A 17,952-nucleotide genomic window follows, 5' to 3' on the forward strand; every position below is an offset into this window, starting at 1 on the left:
GACTGATGCCGATGAAACATTTACGTATACTTTATTATCCCATTGCTGGCAGGCGAAGGATATTTGCGATGTAGGTTTTCTCCTTACTAAGTAACTATTCCAAAGAAAATTTTGATGCGGGAGTCTATATCGTTACAGTTCATGCACGCGGGAGAACAGGGGAGGTACAGATAAGTGCACACGTAGCGTGGCCTTCATACCGTATTTCGAGCACTCCCTCAAGCGTCTTACCTGGTCTGCGATACACTGCAGCAGACCAAAACCAAAAGCCACTAGAAGATCGGATGAACTACGGGCATTTAGAATGCCTTTACTTGCAGGTTACAAAAGCCAACAGCCACAGAAACCAAGGGGCACAGGGGATATTTTTTTAAAATTTATTTATTGAATTTGTGGTGTTGATCAATTTAGAATATTACTGAATATGTTATCGCTTATTGCTAATTGATTAGAAAAGCAGAAGAAAAAACAACCACATGCCGCCGGTGGGATCCGAACCCACGACCTCCGAATTACGCGTCCGGTGCTCTACCTCTGAGCTATTTCGACGGCTGTCAAATCTTCTGCTTTCGGGGGTATTTATGTTTACAAGTAACCTAACCTTGAGAGTGTTCATCAGCGCCACCCACGTTCATAAGCGGCGGACGTGGAACGTCTTGAGTTACCGCAGGTGTGACGTAGAACGTCATCGAACGAAGAGGGTGGAAGCTGCGTGAGAACCCTCTTATGCTTCCTATGGCGTCAAGGCTGCCAGAACCGAGGCCCTCGCTAAGCAATTAAGCAAACAAGGGAAGGGGAATGAGGGGCTCGTCAAACCTGTGCATCCGTTGTAGTACGTCCAGCGTTCCGGCGGGGACGGTCGTTCTGTTTGCATACTCCTCTTCACCAAAACAGATCGCAAATTCCTTCTACGGCCTCGTGATTCACGGTCACGTTCAATGCACGCCCCACCCTCGATATCAGACTTGGCACACCGCATAAAGCCCGGCGCACCCGGACGCGGTGCGCGTGCCGCTCTACCAAAACAATCCATCTATGCGTGCTCATTTTTGCCTTTAGACGATTCAGTGAAGCATGCAAATGTTTCTCCTAAGTCACCGATGTATTTATGCAGCGGAGCGCACGGTTAATGCGGAGACATAGAGAATAACTCGGCAAATACGGGAATTCAGCGCAACCAATTGAAAAGGGGCGTTAGTTCCTTCGGAGCGGGCTAGAGGTCGCCACCGCAGTCACATGAAATCACAAAGAAAACAAAAGTCGTTCGGCCGGCGCGCGGGAGAGGAAGAGAGAAAAGGGAGGGCGTCTTGTCGCTACTTTACTTTTTTTAGGGTCTTTAATGCTGCCCGGTACCTGGCGCCATCTGGCGCCGTCAAAGCGACTTGCGGAAGCGCATTGGCTGCGTGCGGGCTCCCACTACACGCCATGCTAAAGCTGTCTAATATTTAGCACTCAGTCGGCTGAACCCGACTATCAGTAGAGCAGTAGCTCCATGGTTGCGCAATATGCCAAATTTGAAGGCTCGTCGATCGGACTCCTTGCCAATGCAAAGCAATAAACCTGAACACAAGCCTGAAAAGTGCAGTCTCTGAAGCGTTCGCACTTGAGAACTGCCTTTTTAGGGCAAATTTAACTTGAAAGCATTAAGGTCCCTATTCAGCGGAGAACCGGTCATCGGCAACGGCGTGTCGAGAAAATCGGGATTGGTCGAGAGGGTCATGACGTCAAAACCACGCACAACCTCATGCGGGTAATTCAAACCACAGACAACAATGACGCAATGAAACAGTGATGACGTTGCTAACATTTCCTCATGGGTCTACTGTGTGGTGATGCAATCCCACCACCATTACGTAGTGGCTGGAAGAACGAAAAGCAATTGCGCTGAAAATAAAAAAATGATCGAGATGCGAGTCTGTGACTCGAACTGCTACTCCTCAACCACTGGGACCGGTGAGGAAGGTTTGTTCCACTTGGCTGAAATGACGCCTTGTGTGTTAAAAAAAAAATAAGATGACATAGACGACAAAATAATGCAATAAAGAAGTTTTCATATCTGTGGAGTGATCTGGAAAGAGGACCTCAGGCTGCTGAAGAGATTAATGGTACTGCGTCGTGCCCTTACGGTAACTCTTTAGGATGAAAATTAGGGGCGATCAATTTGAGCGTTGCAGAGGAAATGGGGTAAAATTCCACTTATGATTCCTTCTCTTCCAGTCAAGATTCTGATTGGGAGCACATCTTTTATTAATTCTTTTTCGCCTGTCTTGAGTCATTTTTATATAACTTGAGTCATTTTCAGTTCCGCATCTTCCTCCTGAGCCCTATACAAGCGTGGAGGAGACGTTTTTGTTTATATTTTAATTTGAATAATCGAAGTCATATACCGGGGCTGACAAGGCCGTCCCATCTTGATGTTTCATGATTCTTCTCGCTTGCACCTTTAGTAATTTCAATAACTAACATTTACCGCTTTGAATGCAGGTCCGCTGCTGGAATGAAGAGAACGGTTGCACTGCTGTAATGGCTGCTTCAGACATCGCCGAACACTTCCAGCACGACTGTGGACACCACTCTGTTCACTGCCCAAAGTGTTCGGCGTCTGTTCTTTGCCGCAAGGTGTGCGAGCACCTCAGATCTGGCTGTTCAGGTCACACAACTCTTCCTCCTTCAGAACGCGGAGGGCAGACTGGGCAACATGACGAATCACTTTTGACAGCTCTGAGAAGAGCCCTAGATCAGCACACAGCCGAAATGAGGGCACTTCTGGAGCAGTTGCTTAGCGATGGCAATGCACGAGCCGACCAACTGAACAAGATCTCGCAAGATGTAAACGCTGTCAGTAAAGCTATAAAGCAGGAACCCTCTCAGGGAGCCCGAGAAGGCCACGCCACTTTAAACGGAAGCGTTCTCCAAATAACCGCTTCTGAGCAAATAGAAGGATCCTTGATCGCTAGAAGTGAGGTAGCCGACACTCTCTCAAGCAGGATAAGATCATTAGAAGAAGAAATAAAAGGTGAATTTGAAAAGGCGACGGCACTGAGGCACGACTGCTATTCACGGCTTGCTGCAGCCATCAATGAAGCTAAGGATAGCGAAAAATGCGAACAGAAGGGCATTGGGCCTATTGAACAGACTCATTCGTCAGACTGAAAACTGAGCATCACAGTGCAATTTTTTAATCAGAAACATTTAACTGCTCCACAATACAGCTGTGGCGCTAGGATCCGCCGCTTATGACACCAACCTAGTGTACCTGTGTGGCTACCGCGTGTCTCCTGCGGTTGTGTTCAAGAAAAATGACCAGGCTCTGTTGCTTTTTTGGGGGTTGCAGCTACACAAGGGCAGCATGGACGACGTAGTTAAATGGCCATTCCAACACAGATTTAGGCTTAGTGTGGTGCACCCGAAGGAACGGACAAAACGGCTGATCGAATTTAAACCCTCTCCTTTATGCACATATATGCGAAGGCCCACAGGATCATCGAACGAGCCTTGTTATCGTACTGAAGGGTCGTTTAATCTGTTTGACCTTGCACGTGACGGCTATGTGCATCAAGACGAGCTTCGGATGACACTGGAGTTGATTTCGTGAGGCTCACTTGCATGTTGGGGCGAGGAGGATATCGTGCAAATGCCCGAAGGCCAGTCGTGTTTGTGGAAGAAATTTCACCTCAGGAAATTTTAAGTGGATCATTGTTTGTATCAACTGACCTCTGCGCATAACTTTTCAGCAGATTTACTGTGAAATAAAATTGTTTTTATGTGTCTCTTGCACTCAGATCTCATCAAGAGCTGTAGGTTTATTAGGAACTGTGTACACAGATATAATGAAGGAAACATTGTGACCGAAAAGTTATGTGCCCTGACGAGATCTCTTGAAATATTTTTGCATGCTTCCCATGTGGTTGGAGTGTTTGGATTTTTGGACCACTCAATATTTAGATTCAGGGAGAAGAAAGAGCTACAGCTCTCTGCGGCACTGGGCATAGTAAACCAGTGCTTTGCCTCGTCTTTCTTGCTTATTCTGGTTAGCTTCTTTTACATTAGCTTTCAATAAAGCACTCCTATGTAAAACAAAAAGCTCGATACAAATCCGGAAGTAGCACTGAAAACGTCCCTAAACATGATTCTCAAGACGTCCCAAGTATGCGCAACGGACGGACAAAGTGCTTCAAAGTTGGAGTGCTTCAAGACCAGTTTATACAGCCTCAAGATATCTGAACATACCGACTTGGACATCCTGAGGTGATACGCAGGATTTCCTTGCGTTGTCTGGCCAAATGGCCTACTTCTACAATTCCAGCTCCTCAAAAGTCGCGAATGTGGCGTTAAACTACCAAAAGCTTCGCAGAGACGAGCGAACTGCTTGTGCTGGTACGCGCACGACAATTAAACACGGCTTCGATTGTTCGATTGCAGCGCAAATACGCAAAATATTACTCCTGCCTATTTCCATGCAAACATGACGCATATGTGGGATTTTCTGCCATGTGCCAAAGCCCGCTCCACGAAAGGTGAGACTTTCCTTGCTGTGAGCCGTTTTCTCATTAAAGTTGTGAGTGCGCTCCACTGGGCCATCGTCTCCATGGTTCGGCTCACGCTAACCTCGAACCCGCAGTGGTTTAAACTCAATCTACGCGAACTTTAGCGAGAACACAAAGCTGCGGGCTCGGCTCTTGCTTAGAGTCACCGTGTCTTCCATTAATAGCCTTGGCCCGGAACCAGATCGTTCATGCTTCCAGTTGCTCTCTCGTGCATTGCGGTGGAGCACATCTTAATGACCAGGCTTGCCGGCCTGGTCGTCGCAGCTGTAGCAGCATATAGGCCTGAAATAGGTTCGACATGTATTTTGCTGCGGTATTGAGGTAGAATAAAATAAAATTAATAACGAAATTTCTATTTGCTTTTTGCGAGCGTTGAATAACCAGCATAACATTTCTTATGGGTTACACACGGATGGTTGTCGGTGAGAAACGTTCTGTGATGGCTGCTAAGAAAGTAACTGCTGCAAGTACGTTACGAGATGTAGTATAGTGTCACCTTTCGGTCGTCTCCAACCTTCAACTCCTAGCACCGTCCAACTCATGCTACCTGCAGGAGTTAGGAGCTATTGCTCACGCTACTAGCCAAAAGTATGTAACAGTTTAGCTGTTTGCTCTGCAAACGATGTAAACAGTTGAACGAAACACGTGTAGGTTCCATCACGGCGTAGAAAGCCAATTTGAAATGCTTCTTTATGCGAGTCAAAACAATTCCATTGCATTTGTACCACCATTTTCGATCTCCATCAATGCCTTTCAAGTTCTTCAGGGTAAACTACATCTTTAGGAACAGCCACTCGCCATTTTCACCAGTTCCGTTCACTCTGAGTCTTCCAGATACTGAAGGGCACTGTGGTAACATCTCTCCCTAATGACCAGTGTAGGAAGTGGCCCCGTGAATTCATTTGTCTATGAAGCGCAACGCAGCGGAGGGCTGTGGATTAATTTTAACCACCTCGGGTTTTTTAATCACCAATGCTGCGTGATGTCAGTGCGCATCAAAGACCTCGTTCATCGAAATTAACCTACACTCATCGACTACGATGCTTGTCACAGCCTACGTGTAATTTCTTGTCATTAAATCCCAAACATATAATACAGCATAAATTATCCTGGCATTTACAAGCAATCAATGTTGCTTTCAGATGGGTTGGCTTACTTTACTGCTATCCCCTGCTCGCTTATTTTGGCAAAGATTGCGAATATTAGACAGATTTCTTTTTTAATGACATTTCAGTGCGCTCAGAAAAGGCCTAAGTTGCAATTCTTTTTGGCCTAGGGTTCAAAAAAGGGCTGAGGAATATGCAGTTCCTCGAAGTGTATTGAGAAATAAATTGTGCTATTTATGTAAGGCTAACCGCGTAAAGTATGATAGGTGTAACGTTAAGAGATCAGAAGCGGCGGAGTTGGTGAGAGAACAAACGCGGGTTAATGACATCTTAGTTGAAATCAAGAGGAAGAAGTGGGCTCGGGCAGGGCATGTAATGCGAAGGCAGGATAACCGCTGGTCCTAAAGGGTAACGGAGTGGATTCCAGGAGCAGGCAAGCGAAGCAGCTAGGGAACGGCAGAAAGCTAGGTGGGCGGATGAGATTAAGAAATTTGCGGGAATACGGTGGCCGCAACTGGCGAAGCACAGGGTTAATTGGAGAGACATGGGAGAGGCATTTATTTGCTCAACAGTGGTCGTAGTCAGGCTGATGATGATGATGAACCACGTTATAGCATGGGATGGGCTTCTGCATGGTCAGCTCATCACCTTCTGTGCGCACGGTTTCCAGCCCTAGCAAAATTGCAGCATATGCCATTCTCGGTATGTACAAACCTTGGGTTTATTGGCGAAGGTCATAACATTACATCAGCCGTTGCTCTAAGAAACACGCTTTTAGGGCCCCCTACGTTAATGCAAGCAGTCCTGGGGGTCTCACGCGCACACGTAAGTTACACAAAGGAAGTGTTCCAAAAGTCACACAAAGTATGCGGCCAACTGCGCTATCTTATTGCTTGGGCTTGCCCCTCCGTCGACCACGGCCTCGGCCCACGCAATATGCTGTCATTGCCTCCCGATTACTGCTCGGGGTGGCAGTCGTTCGCTCTCCCCTCAGCAGTGTTTCATCCTTTCGCCTTACGTGAGCGGCCAGGGCGCCCACGCGGTATCCTCCAGGAACGGGAGCACAAGCAGCTGTGCCGTCCTCCGTTCCCGGGTGGCTCGCGCGGTTCGCCATGTGGCGTTCGCACGCTCGCCGCTGGCTGGCGGAGGAAATGGGGTACGCGGTTATCCCACAACATGACGGCGTCACGGAACTGCAGTGACGTCTTATTTCTCGCTCCCGTCACCGCGCAATCTTTGTTGAAGAAACACGTACCTGCAAAACAAAAATGGAACAAGGACGAAGACCTTAACAAAGCCCCGGGAATCCCGTCTCTCTTTCCCATTATGGTAAAAATTTCGGCGCTCAACGAACTATCATTTCTGCTCAGCGGCAGATATGCGCATGCCTGCGGGTAGCATTCCGAAGAGTGACTTGAAAGTGTTGACGATTCACCGCGTGGCAAGGAACTGGGACAGGTGTATAGGCGGTGGCTATTCACAGCGATCGGAGCCTTGACGACGGGCAAAAAACAAAATCGAAGGACGGAGAGGGAGAGACAGAGATAGCGGGACAAGCATTCTCGGATGGGCACAGCATTTCCATTGTCTTCAGCACTAGGACGACAGCAGGACGGGATGCCTCCTGGAAAAGTGCCCTACATGGTGGTCGGGTTCACAGCAGAGCTCGACTGGAGGCCTCTGCGCTTCGTGAAGACGCCTCTACGAGTCAGAGTGTGCAGTACTTGCGGACTGGTGCGCACAAAGGCGGCAGTCCTTGCCTGCCAGCACGTCCTTTGAAGGTTCTGTTACGAGCAGTGCACGGAGGGCGTCGAGCCCGTCTGTCCCCTGGATGGCCTGCTGTGCCCGGAAAAAGGCGTGAACTGGACGGACTTTCCCGTCGAAGAGCTGCTGAGTAAAGCGGTAAGTGACGAGGGCGAACTGTTCAGGTTTTACGCGTCTGATGCTTGGTGTTTTTAGATACCATAAGGGCTGCAAGTTTCGCGTAAGCGGACGACAGCACGACGCCTTCGCATAACGAAAGGTGAATGTCTCGCCATTCAGGGATGCGATTAAACGGCGAGCGGTGACGCAGTGGCCGTTCGAGTACAGTCGTCTGCATGCTTAACACGAATGACGGAAACCGTGGCCGGGATCGTCTTGAACTGACGCCAGCGCAGCGAAGTGTTGCGCGCTGTTGCCCAGATAATATCTCGGTATGTTTGCGGTGGCTGACGATAGCTGGAGCGCAGCTCGATTTGACTACTCTCCTTGTTCTTTAGGTTTAGGTTTTACGGGGTTTAACGTCCCAAAGCGACAAAGGCTATGAGAGACGCCGTAGTGGAGGCTCCGGAAATTTCGACCACCTGGGGTTCTTTAACATGCACTGACATCACACAGTACACGGGCCTCTGGTATTTCTCCTCCAAAGAAATTCGACCGCCTGTTCTTTCGCTTGTATCTAGCCGGCGGGGTGCGTGCGCTCACTTGGCTGTCTGGTGACCTTTCTGTACTGGCCACGGCTCACGCGGGCGCAGAAAAATACGTTGTGGTTTGCTTATCTCCAAAAAGCGTTGAAGTGGCGTGGCTTCAGATAGCTCGAACGCTTTTTTGGGTTCTTTTTACTGCCAACAAGCGCTCCATTCTTTATTTTTCGTTGAAACCATGACTGGTTTGTTCCAATTCTGTGCTTGTGCTCACACTCTGCTCGTTTCGGTTTTCTTGGCGCTTCTCGCGATAAACCAGGCATTAAAATCTTAGTTTGAATGGCATCCACGTGTCTTTCTTGCTCATGACACGAGCAGCTCTTCCGCACCTGCACTGGATCTCCAGTGCAGCGTGGGCGAAACAGGAAGCCAGACTAACCTGCGAGAGCACAGCGACACCACGCTGTCCTACAATATGAGAAATGAAGAACCTGCGCAACCATGCCACCGGATTTGAAAATTTATTGTCCAATCTTTACAAACGCCACAAACCAACGATTGCTCTGCTTTTCCGAATTTTCATTTCTTTCGATCACCGGCTTGGTCAATCTAGAAAAGCGCTCGAGCGGTCTGAAGCCACGCCACTTCAACGCTTTTTGGAGATAACCAAACCGCAACGTTTCTGCGCCCGCGTGAGCCGCGGCCAGTAGAGAAAAGTCGCTAAACTGTCGAGTGAGCTCACTCAACCCGCCGGCTAGATACAAGCGAAAGAACAAGGTGAGTAGTCAAATCGAGGTGCGCTCTAGCTATCGTTGCCACCGCAAACATATCGAGATATTATCTGGGCAACAGCGCGCCACACTTCGCGCCGCTGACGTCAGTCCAAGCCACTCCTCGCCACTCTTTCCCTCATTCGTGTTAAGCGTGCTGACGGCTGTACGTTTCTTGTACTATCGGACTTTAAGCAAGCTTCCTGCCACTCAGAAGTGTTCACATGAGGAACTTATTTCTATTTATACTGGTGGGGGGTGTTCGGCGCTCCTTATCCTCAGTCCAACCGCGAGACTTGACCGGAATCTGCGAAAGTTTAGCCTACGGATTGATACGACTACAGCCGGGTAGTCATGGAAAATTGGAAAATAAAAGCTTGGCCGGCATCACAGGAAGTTTAATCCGCGGTGCGCCACGACAGCTGCGAAGACGTAATTGGGCGGCAAATTGGAGGCCATGCACTCGTTCATCGCTCTCAGAGATTTATTTTGCGCACTCTGCAGAGGAAAACAAACTCCTAGAGTCCGGAAGAATTATTCGCTAAATTATTTATTCAGGTAAGCATATACACTCTCAAGCGCCGGAGTGAACCCTTTAATATCCGCACGGGCAGACTCCGCGTGCGGTAAATACATAAAGCGACGTTAGCTATCTCTGGAAATGAAAAGCGTTTCTTTATCGTAAAATTCCAACACGTCATCGAATCTGCTTTTAGACGTTGATTCCCACGTGATCCATGCACATATTTGTCGGTCTTCAGTGGAATATGAACACTGAGTGATCTAACGGTCGGGAACGAAAATTTATTAGAGGAAGTCGACTCGTTCAGTCTTCATTTTCAATCGTTTTTGCTATTACATGTCACCTAATTTAGACGTTAAAAATTTCACTGGCACTCTAGCATTCGTCACGCTTTTCTGCAAAGCCAGCACTCTCCGGAACTGAGTACCTGCTAAAAATTTCATTGTTTTTGCTACATCGCGGCGTTCGGTTGCTAAAGAGAATTGCCCTGACCACTGCACGAGATTTCGCTAATCATAGCGTGTTTCTACGGATATCAAATAATGTTTTAAAAAACAAGACAAAAAAATTACCGACGATTACGTTACTTCCTAATGCGAAATTTGAGCGCAGCAAATAAGCTGTTTCACCTTTTCGATAGATTGAGGCAAAGAAATCGAGCAACACATGTATGCGCTATCACAGAATTTTTTTTTTATTTTTCGCAGGAAGAGGGGGGAGGGGGGCGGCGTGTACACCCAGCGGCAAACGATGGGGGCAGAAGCGCGCGCAGCAAGCGGACAACACGATAAAGGGAGGAGGGAAGAGATAGCAGCGACTGACTGATGCCGCTGACGCCGATAGTGAGTCAACCCCAGCTGCGGAGTTGGTTTCAGGGACAACGCCGCCGATGCCGACACAAACAAAATGATACCCTCGCTTCCGCAGCGCTAAGAACCAGGTCTAGCCGTGGGAAGGTGGTCACGTATTCGTCGACGTGTCGGGGCCTACGTGAAATAACCGGCGCGTCGGCAACTGAAGAGCACCCTATCCGCCACACAAGAACAGGGGGGGGACCCTTTCCTCCTCTTTCTGCATGGCGGCGACGGTGTTCTATGCAGTCACGTTATCTTGACTCTCTAGCGGCGTCAGCGGCATCCAGCGGTATCAGTCGGTCGCTGCTAGCGCTGGGGGGATGAAAGGGGGGCGGAGCTGGTTACGAGGCCGACGACAACGCCGACGACGACGCGAAACCCAGGAACGGACGCCAAAGAGCTGCGCTCTAAAAAACTGTGAATAAAGTGTGCTTTCCTGCACAGCAGTGTAAAGTCAAGTGGAAATTGTGTAATGTTTTGGCAGTTCGAAGTGAATTGTCTCGACTGATAATTTAAAAAACCCCCCAGTCCAAATAAAGAGCGCCTAGCACTCGGTGAGACGCCTGACGCCGTCTCATGGCATGCTTCCTACCATTGTACGCATCGCGTGGACCGCTAGTGGACCTTTGGCATACCTTGCGCAGTGCACTGGCTCGTGCCGGCCCGAAAGCCCGGACCCGGCTTTGTTCTGCTGGGCCTGTTTTGCTGGGCCTGTTTTGCTGGGTCTGGGCCGGGCCCGGGCCTGAAGTTGCGGGCCCGGGCCGGGCTCGGGCTTAAAGCTGCGGACCCGAGTCGGGCTTGGCTTCGTACAGAAACGGCTGATGTCCGACTATTCATTTACTTTTGCAGAGTGAAGTACACAACTGCGGCATTGGAGCAGCGACACGGATGACCTATGTGTTTATAGTACGCGCTGAGGAAAAAAACTAAGCTTTGCTCATTGACTTATTTATTTCCTTATTTCCACGCCGCGGTGTCTTAGTGGTCAAGGCGCTTGATTACTGAGCCGGGGAACCAGGGTTTGCTCCTAGCCTCGGCAGCCGCATTTCTCTTCAGGCGGCAAGCATGACAGCCATGTAATTTGCAGTATAATTGCTCGTTGAAGAAACCCAGCTGGTCCAAATGATCCGGAGCCCTCTGCTTCGGTGTCTCTCACAGCCTGACTCCCCTTGGGCCCTTAAGCCCCAAAAACATAGCTTTTATTTTATAGCTATATTTTTTTCATGTGAGAAAATTCACAAACTAAAGCGCGTTTGGTTTTCTTTTTGATCAGCCGACCGGAACGTCTCGTAAATGAAATAGTCACAAATGTAAATCTCATCTCATAAACACATCTATCCCTCCTCGCTTCTTCAGCCTGATTTTCATGACAAGTGTTTTGCCCTGTAAGTTATCACGTGGTTCGCACGTCATCTTCTGCTCCACCAGTGCGAGTAAAATTCAAACGGTTTTAATTGGCCATTGGTCGTTCGTCATCCCAAAACATACTTACACACTGTTAGAAATGCATTCGGGAAGAACATATGAGCTTAGGACGCTTATAATCTTCACTTGGGAGTAGCGGCGACGACCTGGGTGCATCACCTGACGTTGTTCTGCCGTTTTTACGCAGATTGACTCTGCGAAACTACAACGAATGGCTACGGAAGGATCGGCTGACTACACGTGCGCCTACGCCCATCGGAACGACGCTCAAGCGGACGATAGCGTTGCCGCCAGCAGCGCTTCCTATCGACATCAGAGGCCGTGACGTCACCTGCCTCATGCTGTAAAAAGAAGCGTTCGATGCTGCCGCCCTTCACTTGGCAGTAGCGGCGACGACCTGGGTGCATCATTTGACACTGTTCTGCCGTTTTTACGCAGGTTAGTGCAGTGTATGTTGTACGGTGAATTCTTTTTTCATACTCTACCGTCGCTGCTGCCAAATGTCTAGGGCCGTTTTTCCTGTATAAAGATATCAAAAGAAATTGCCAAAATCAAAGACGAAATCTACGCGAAGCTCGAAGATGATCTCAGGCAGGAATTTAAAACGGCCCGAGAGGCCTATGAAAGGGACTTGCGTAATGAAATGTGCGATCTGAAGTCTGAGCAGAAAAGCATGACAACGAGTCTCGAGTTTGCTTATGAAGAAATTGAATCACTGAAGAAAAAATTCGATGCGCAATTAGCAAATAATGCTAAACTTGCCGCTGAAAAGCAGGCAACTTTTTAGAGATGTGTGGCTCTTGAAAAAAAAAATGCTGACCTTGAAAAGCAGCTCGTTCACATTGAACAATACTCCAGGAATGCAAAGATTGAGATCAAGGGTGTTTCAAAACCAGAAGATGAAAACATCACTGGATAATGACAATCCGATATATGCAAAATGAGCACTTATGCCCCAGTCTGAACAAGCTTCTAAGTATGGCAATAAGGCTTAAAAAGGAACACAAATGGAATTCAGTGTGGACACAAAACGGAAAAATCCTTGCAAGGCAGTCCGATGGTTCTGAGATTCTACCCATTACCCAAGAAGCCGACCTTGCTAAGATATTTTCGGTACCACCTCATAGCCAATCACCCTAAGAAAACAAACAACTCAAAATTAAATATCACAATTCCGTTTTTCCTCAAGCAGTTCCCTCTCCCTCTGCATACATTTCGATTCGAACCATCCCATCCCGCACAAAACATCTGTCGTTACATCATTACAGATGAGAGCTGACTCCATATGTTCCTCAAGTGAAGAAAAAAGGAAGGAGAAGAACCGAGTCATTTCTGACCTCCAAAAGAACGGCTACCCAAGCTCATTCATCCGGCGCATTATCAGGAAACAAGAAAGGCAAAACAAAATCCGATCTATTATTTCCTCAGACGCTTCCCAGAAGCGAAAACGTGTTTGCATCCCATACGTGAGAGGCGTGAGCGAGACGCTGGCTCGCATTCTCGGAAAAGAAGGGGTGCTGGCTACGCACAAACCGACCAGCACTATCGGTCACCTTCTCCCCCGCCCAAAAAACCTGTACCCCAGAGAAAAGGCCCAGGGCGTCGTGTACAAAATTCTGTGTTCCGTCTGCGCGGCGTCCTACATAGGGGAAACGAAGAACTTCGCGGAAAGGATGAGCCAACACAAAGCGGACGTCCGTCACATGAATCGTGAACGCAGCGCCGTGGCCGAACACTGCGAAGGGTGTGACCATCCAATTGACTTCGACAGCACCATTGTATTGGAAACGGATGGCACATTCAGCAAACACGAGAGAATGTTATACCCCTGCTACACGGCAAATTTAATGTCATTCCCATCTAATGACGTTCGTTCAAAATGACATTATTTTGCTGCCACACGAGAAAATGTAATGTCATTCGATGAAAACGACATTAGGTATCGAATGAGTTTACAGAACTCATTCGCCAGCGATCTCCGAGCTAATATGTTATCTCGACACCAGAGACCTGGTCAGAATATACACCGAAAAACACGATTTCAAAAGCGTCACAAGCACTTTAATATTTCCACGTCCGTATAATTGTGCAGGCGTTCATTTATGTACATAAAAATGATAAATAGAATTGGAAAAAAATAAAACTCACTCTCGCTACCAGCCTTGCGTGGTTAGTATTCACAACATGGCGACGCCCAGCCCGACCGCTTCGGACCGAATACTGCATCGCCGCTGCATTTTTCGATGCGATAGCTTGCTCTAAACGGTTGTATTTGCTTTTATTTTGTGCATTCTTATCGCTCCGTAACAATATAAATGTGAAATATTAATCGTTTTTGAGGTAAATTTAAGAATTTCTTGATGTTAGGCTTAACTATGTGTGGCATACACTGTCGTCAAAGCAACGACCCCGGGCGAAGTATTTCTCCAACTTTGCACTAGAATCTACACTTTCATTTCCTCCAATTGATTTTCATTTAAAAAAAAATAAAGCCTTCGAATGCATTCATTGCTGCCGTTAATAAAAGGGAAAAACGTTTCTTCGGCACACAGTTCTGGAGGTTTGACTTGCTGTCATCTAGATGGTGCCACAGTATGTTATGCTTCTCGCGCGCTACGCTCACTCCCAACCACCGTGCTCCCAACTAAAACTGTTGTGAGGACGGGCGGCAGTGCGCGCAAGGTGCGCCCGTAGCATGCGCAAAGCTTTTGCGGACGCATAGCTAATACTAATTTCACCATAGAGAGCATTTCACAAAATGACGTCCGCCATTTGCCTGCCGCCGCTGGCTGAGCTTTGGCTTGGCTTGGACTCATGGTTGATAGCAGGGATCAACACGTTATTGAAATGAAGATTAATATTTTCAAATCGGTTTCCATTAGCAAAGCAATACTTTTGGCAACGCATTGAAGCATACATCGCAACTTTTGTATGCTGTACTCTCTTTCCATCGCAATCGCCATCATTTGCGAATGACATTAGTTTTTGCCGTGTAGCAGCGCGCAGAAAAAATGACATTAAGTAGAACAAATGTCATTCGATGAGAATGACATTAAATTTGCCGTGTGGCAGGGGTATTAATCGTTTCCTGGGGACTCTCCCCTCATCCTACGTTCATGGGCTGCGGCCATTAACCCGAAGGTTCTCCACGCAGGGGCTTAAAAGGCCAAGCTGCGCTCGCCCGTAGTCACACCGTGAAGAAGGGGCCGAGCCGGTCCCGAAACGTCGTGTTTTTTTCTGTATTTTACTTGGTTGGCGTCACTTACCTTCTCCTAACATTAAATTTCCCCACCAGGCAGACTTCTGTCGAATGTTTTTTTTTTTTTTTTTGAGTCTGCACATTAAGGTGGCGGTCCCACTCTGACGGTGAGCGGGAACCATTTTTGGTAAAGTTTGTACGCCGACTGTACCTCGCTCGTTCGCTTCATAAATATGGTTCAGATATCTCCGCAAAGCTAGTTTTCTCTGCTTTCAAAAGATGCATTTGGTTTAACGATAGCTGCAAATTTGTTTCAACTGTAAAAGAAAACGCAAAGGTGAAAACTGGCAGTTGAGCTCAACTTGTCTCAGGAAATGCAAAATTGTGAAAAACCTCTTGCACCTAGAGAAATATCTTTCGAGATACTTTGAGATGTAATGCTAGTGCGCATATTTAAGCATGTAGAAGTACGTGTATAGATTAGTTTATTAGCCACGCTTGTTTGAAAAGCATAGAAACAGAACAATGTAATCTGCAATAACTTTTGGGATATGCATTGCACTGCGGCGACTTTTTGTACAGTTTGAGATTGTTCAATCGCTCATCCATTCTGAAAATTTCATTTATCTGCCTTGTTTAGTTTAAAAGTTATTCCTGATCAAAGTTAGCGTTTTTTCGAAATAGTTAAAAACGGAATGCAAAACTGTTCAGTTAACCAGCACTTTACAATTCTGAGATTTTGCGTGAAGAAACTTAGTACTGCGCTCTACGCGGCTAAGCATCGCCTTTACTCTACGACTTTTAGGGAACGTGCACTGTCTAGTTGAAAAAATGTTGATTTTAGCTACCTTTTTCGTTGTGCTTATGAAGGGCACAAGCTCTCGGAACGTTCCGCAGCTTCGTTTTTTCAGGTAAATATACTCTTAAAATATCGGGCTCTTATTCTTTTATTCAACTCGTAAAAATTATCGACTACAAAGTCCACAAATTACAAACAATAATAGCAATAACGCAACCACATGCGATAAATGTAGTAACTAGCGCCATCTACATTAGCGCACATGTACTAAATGGTCACAGTTCCGAAAAATGACAAGTGTGGCGCTGCCAAACACCTAAAATCAGGGGGTGTTCACGAGAGGGAATCATTTCTCTACGATATTTGCACGTTCCCTTCCATTTTGCCCTCTGTAGCTTCCGAGCAGATTTACACCATATTGCTTTGCTGGATTGCTTTTTGCGAAAGCAACACTACGCGAGTCGCCTAGCCATTTCGCAGAGCTGAGGAAAGGAGGTACTGCGCATGCGCGAGGAGCAGTGACGTCACAGGCGCACAGCTGGCGCGCCGCCGTCGTCGCTGCGGCGATGACTCAGAGGTGCCACCGCCGCGCTCGCCAGTTGCGCATGCGCAGTAGCGGCGCATAGCTAGCGTGCCGGGGCCGCCGCCGCTGCCGCGCGCTCTCCATCGCCTCTCCCGCCTCTCCCTGACGCTACGAAAAGCATTCTAGGCGTCGTTTTATTTTTCGAGGACAGCTTTGTTCGTTGTTGCGGCTAGCGCTGTGGAGGGGAAGTTGGAGAGCGCTCTATTCGCCTGCACTCGCTGTACCATTTCGGCAAAGCTGTGCGGCGGTGCCCCTGAGTGTGTAGCGCTAGTTCCGGCAGTTTGAGCCACGGTGTAAGAGTATGCTATGTCTTTCACCGTGGTTTGAGCGCAGTTTGGCACTGTCTGCTTCCAAAACAGATGGTCGAGTGCAGGCTTAGTCGTTTGCTAGCCCTGGTGACGCCAGTGAATAGCAGCCAGCTGTTTCTGTTTACACCCCACATCAGCGGCTGCCAACATCTCGTATCTCGTGAAGAAATGTTCAAAGAACACATCACAATAAAATGTTGCCATGAACAAGCCTGGATGCGTGCATGTGCACCTCGTGACAGCTGGCGCGAAACGCCGCGGATGAACTGTGTCGACGTGCATCATGCTGCATGCACGTCTTTGTATTTTACAGTGGTGTCAGTTACGTGTAGCCGTTTTTTTGGAGAACTCGAGCAGTGTTCTAGCTTGTCGACGAGTGGAATTACTTGAGCCTCCGCCGTTTATCACTACGCGCAAACCATCATCTGCCTTCATGGCGGCTGCAGCTGCACTATTTCGGCACTAACCACCGAGAAGGGTTGCAGTTTTCCTGAACTACACTCGCACTACTTTCAAACGAATGCCGTGGTTCAGAGCGCACCGTGTTTCACCGCTGAAATGAAGCCATGTGAGCTGGAGTGCCACGGGAACCAGTTCATGTGGTGCAGGCGAATCGAACGGATCTATAAGTCGGGTACAACCAGTATTGTAGGCGTTATCGAAAAAAAGTAACTAAATACGTTACTCGTTACGCTAAAAAAAAGCGCGTTACCGCCTACGTTCCCTACAAAAAAAGATGACGCGTTACCGTTACCATTGCCGAAAGAAAGGACCGCACGTTACTTTGCCGCTACTCCATGGCCATAATTACACTGCGGCTTCGCTGTAAGAACTGAAAATAACAATTTTATCAAGCTCATTTTTCACATAATTCCGACCTCACAAAGAAAACATAGCTGAACTCAACAAATTTACAGTAATTCTGGTGTGCTCCTGCTTGCGAAATTACGCGGAAATTGTGTAGCAATAAAGGAGTGCTTAGTTCCGGAAAAAAAATGTATTTGCGCACATGAACATTTTTGTCACTTGAACTTGCATAATTATCACAAAAATGTGAGTGTTTATGTCAAGGTGTTCAAGGTCAGCCTCGCTCGCTTAGGAACTCAATAAACAGAAACGTAGCCGCAGTTGCAGATAGAAATAAGCAAATTTTATTTTGAAAACAATGTTGATAAATAACGACAACTTTCTAATAGTTACAACTAGCTGTTACTGCAGCTGCACTGCAAAGCTGTCATCGGACAGCTTGCCTCGCTTCCTAGTGGGGTTGTTAGTGGGGGAGTGGGTTGTTCCTTGTTCTGGATAGGGGAGAAAGGGGGGGGGGGGGGTTGTATGACTATGAAGGGAGAAAGTTGGAGTGATAGTGTTGTTGAGCAGAAAGTTTTTAGAAAGTTTAGTATGAGGTAGCTCACTACTGCCGGCACAGGAACAAA

General features: G+C 47.6%; 2 pseudogenes; both read left to right on the forward strand.

Moving 5' to 3' along the window:
- LOC149329164 (TNF receptor-associated factor 5-like) overlaps nt 1-3,595 on the forward strand; it is a 47,436-nt pseudogene extending 43,841 nt beyond the window's left edge.
- Nucleotides 3,596-7,270: 3,675 nt separating this feature from the next.
- LOC149329166 (uncharacterized) overlaps nt 7,271-17,952 on the forward strand; it is a 41,055-nt pseudogene continuing 30,373 nt past the window's right edge.

This window comes from Amblyomma mixtum, chromosome 9 (genome assembly GCF_055824585.1).
Source record: "Amblyomma mixtum isolate Tamu chromosome 9, ASM5582458v1, whole genome shotgun sequence".
NCBI classification, from domain to species: domain Eukaryota; kingdom Metazoa; phylum Arthropoda; class Arachnida; order Ixodida; family Ixodidae; genus Amblyomma; species Amblyomma mixtum.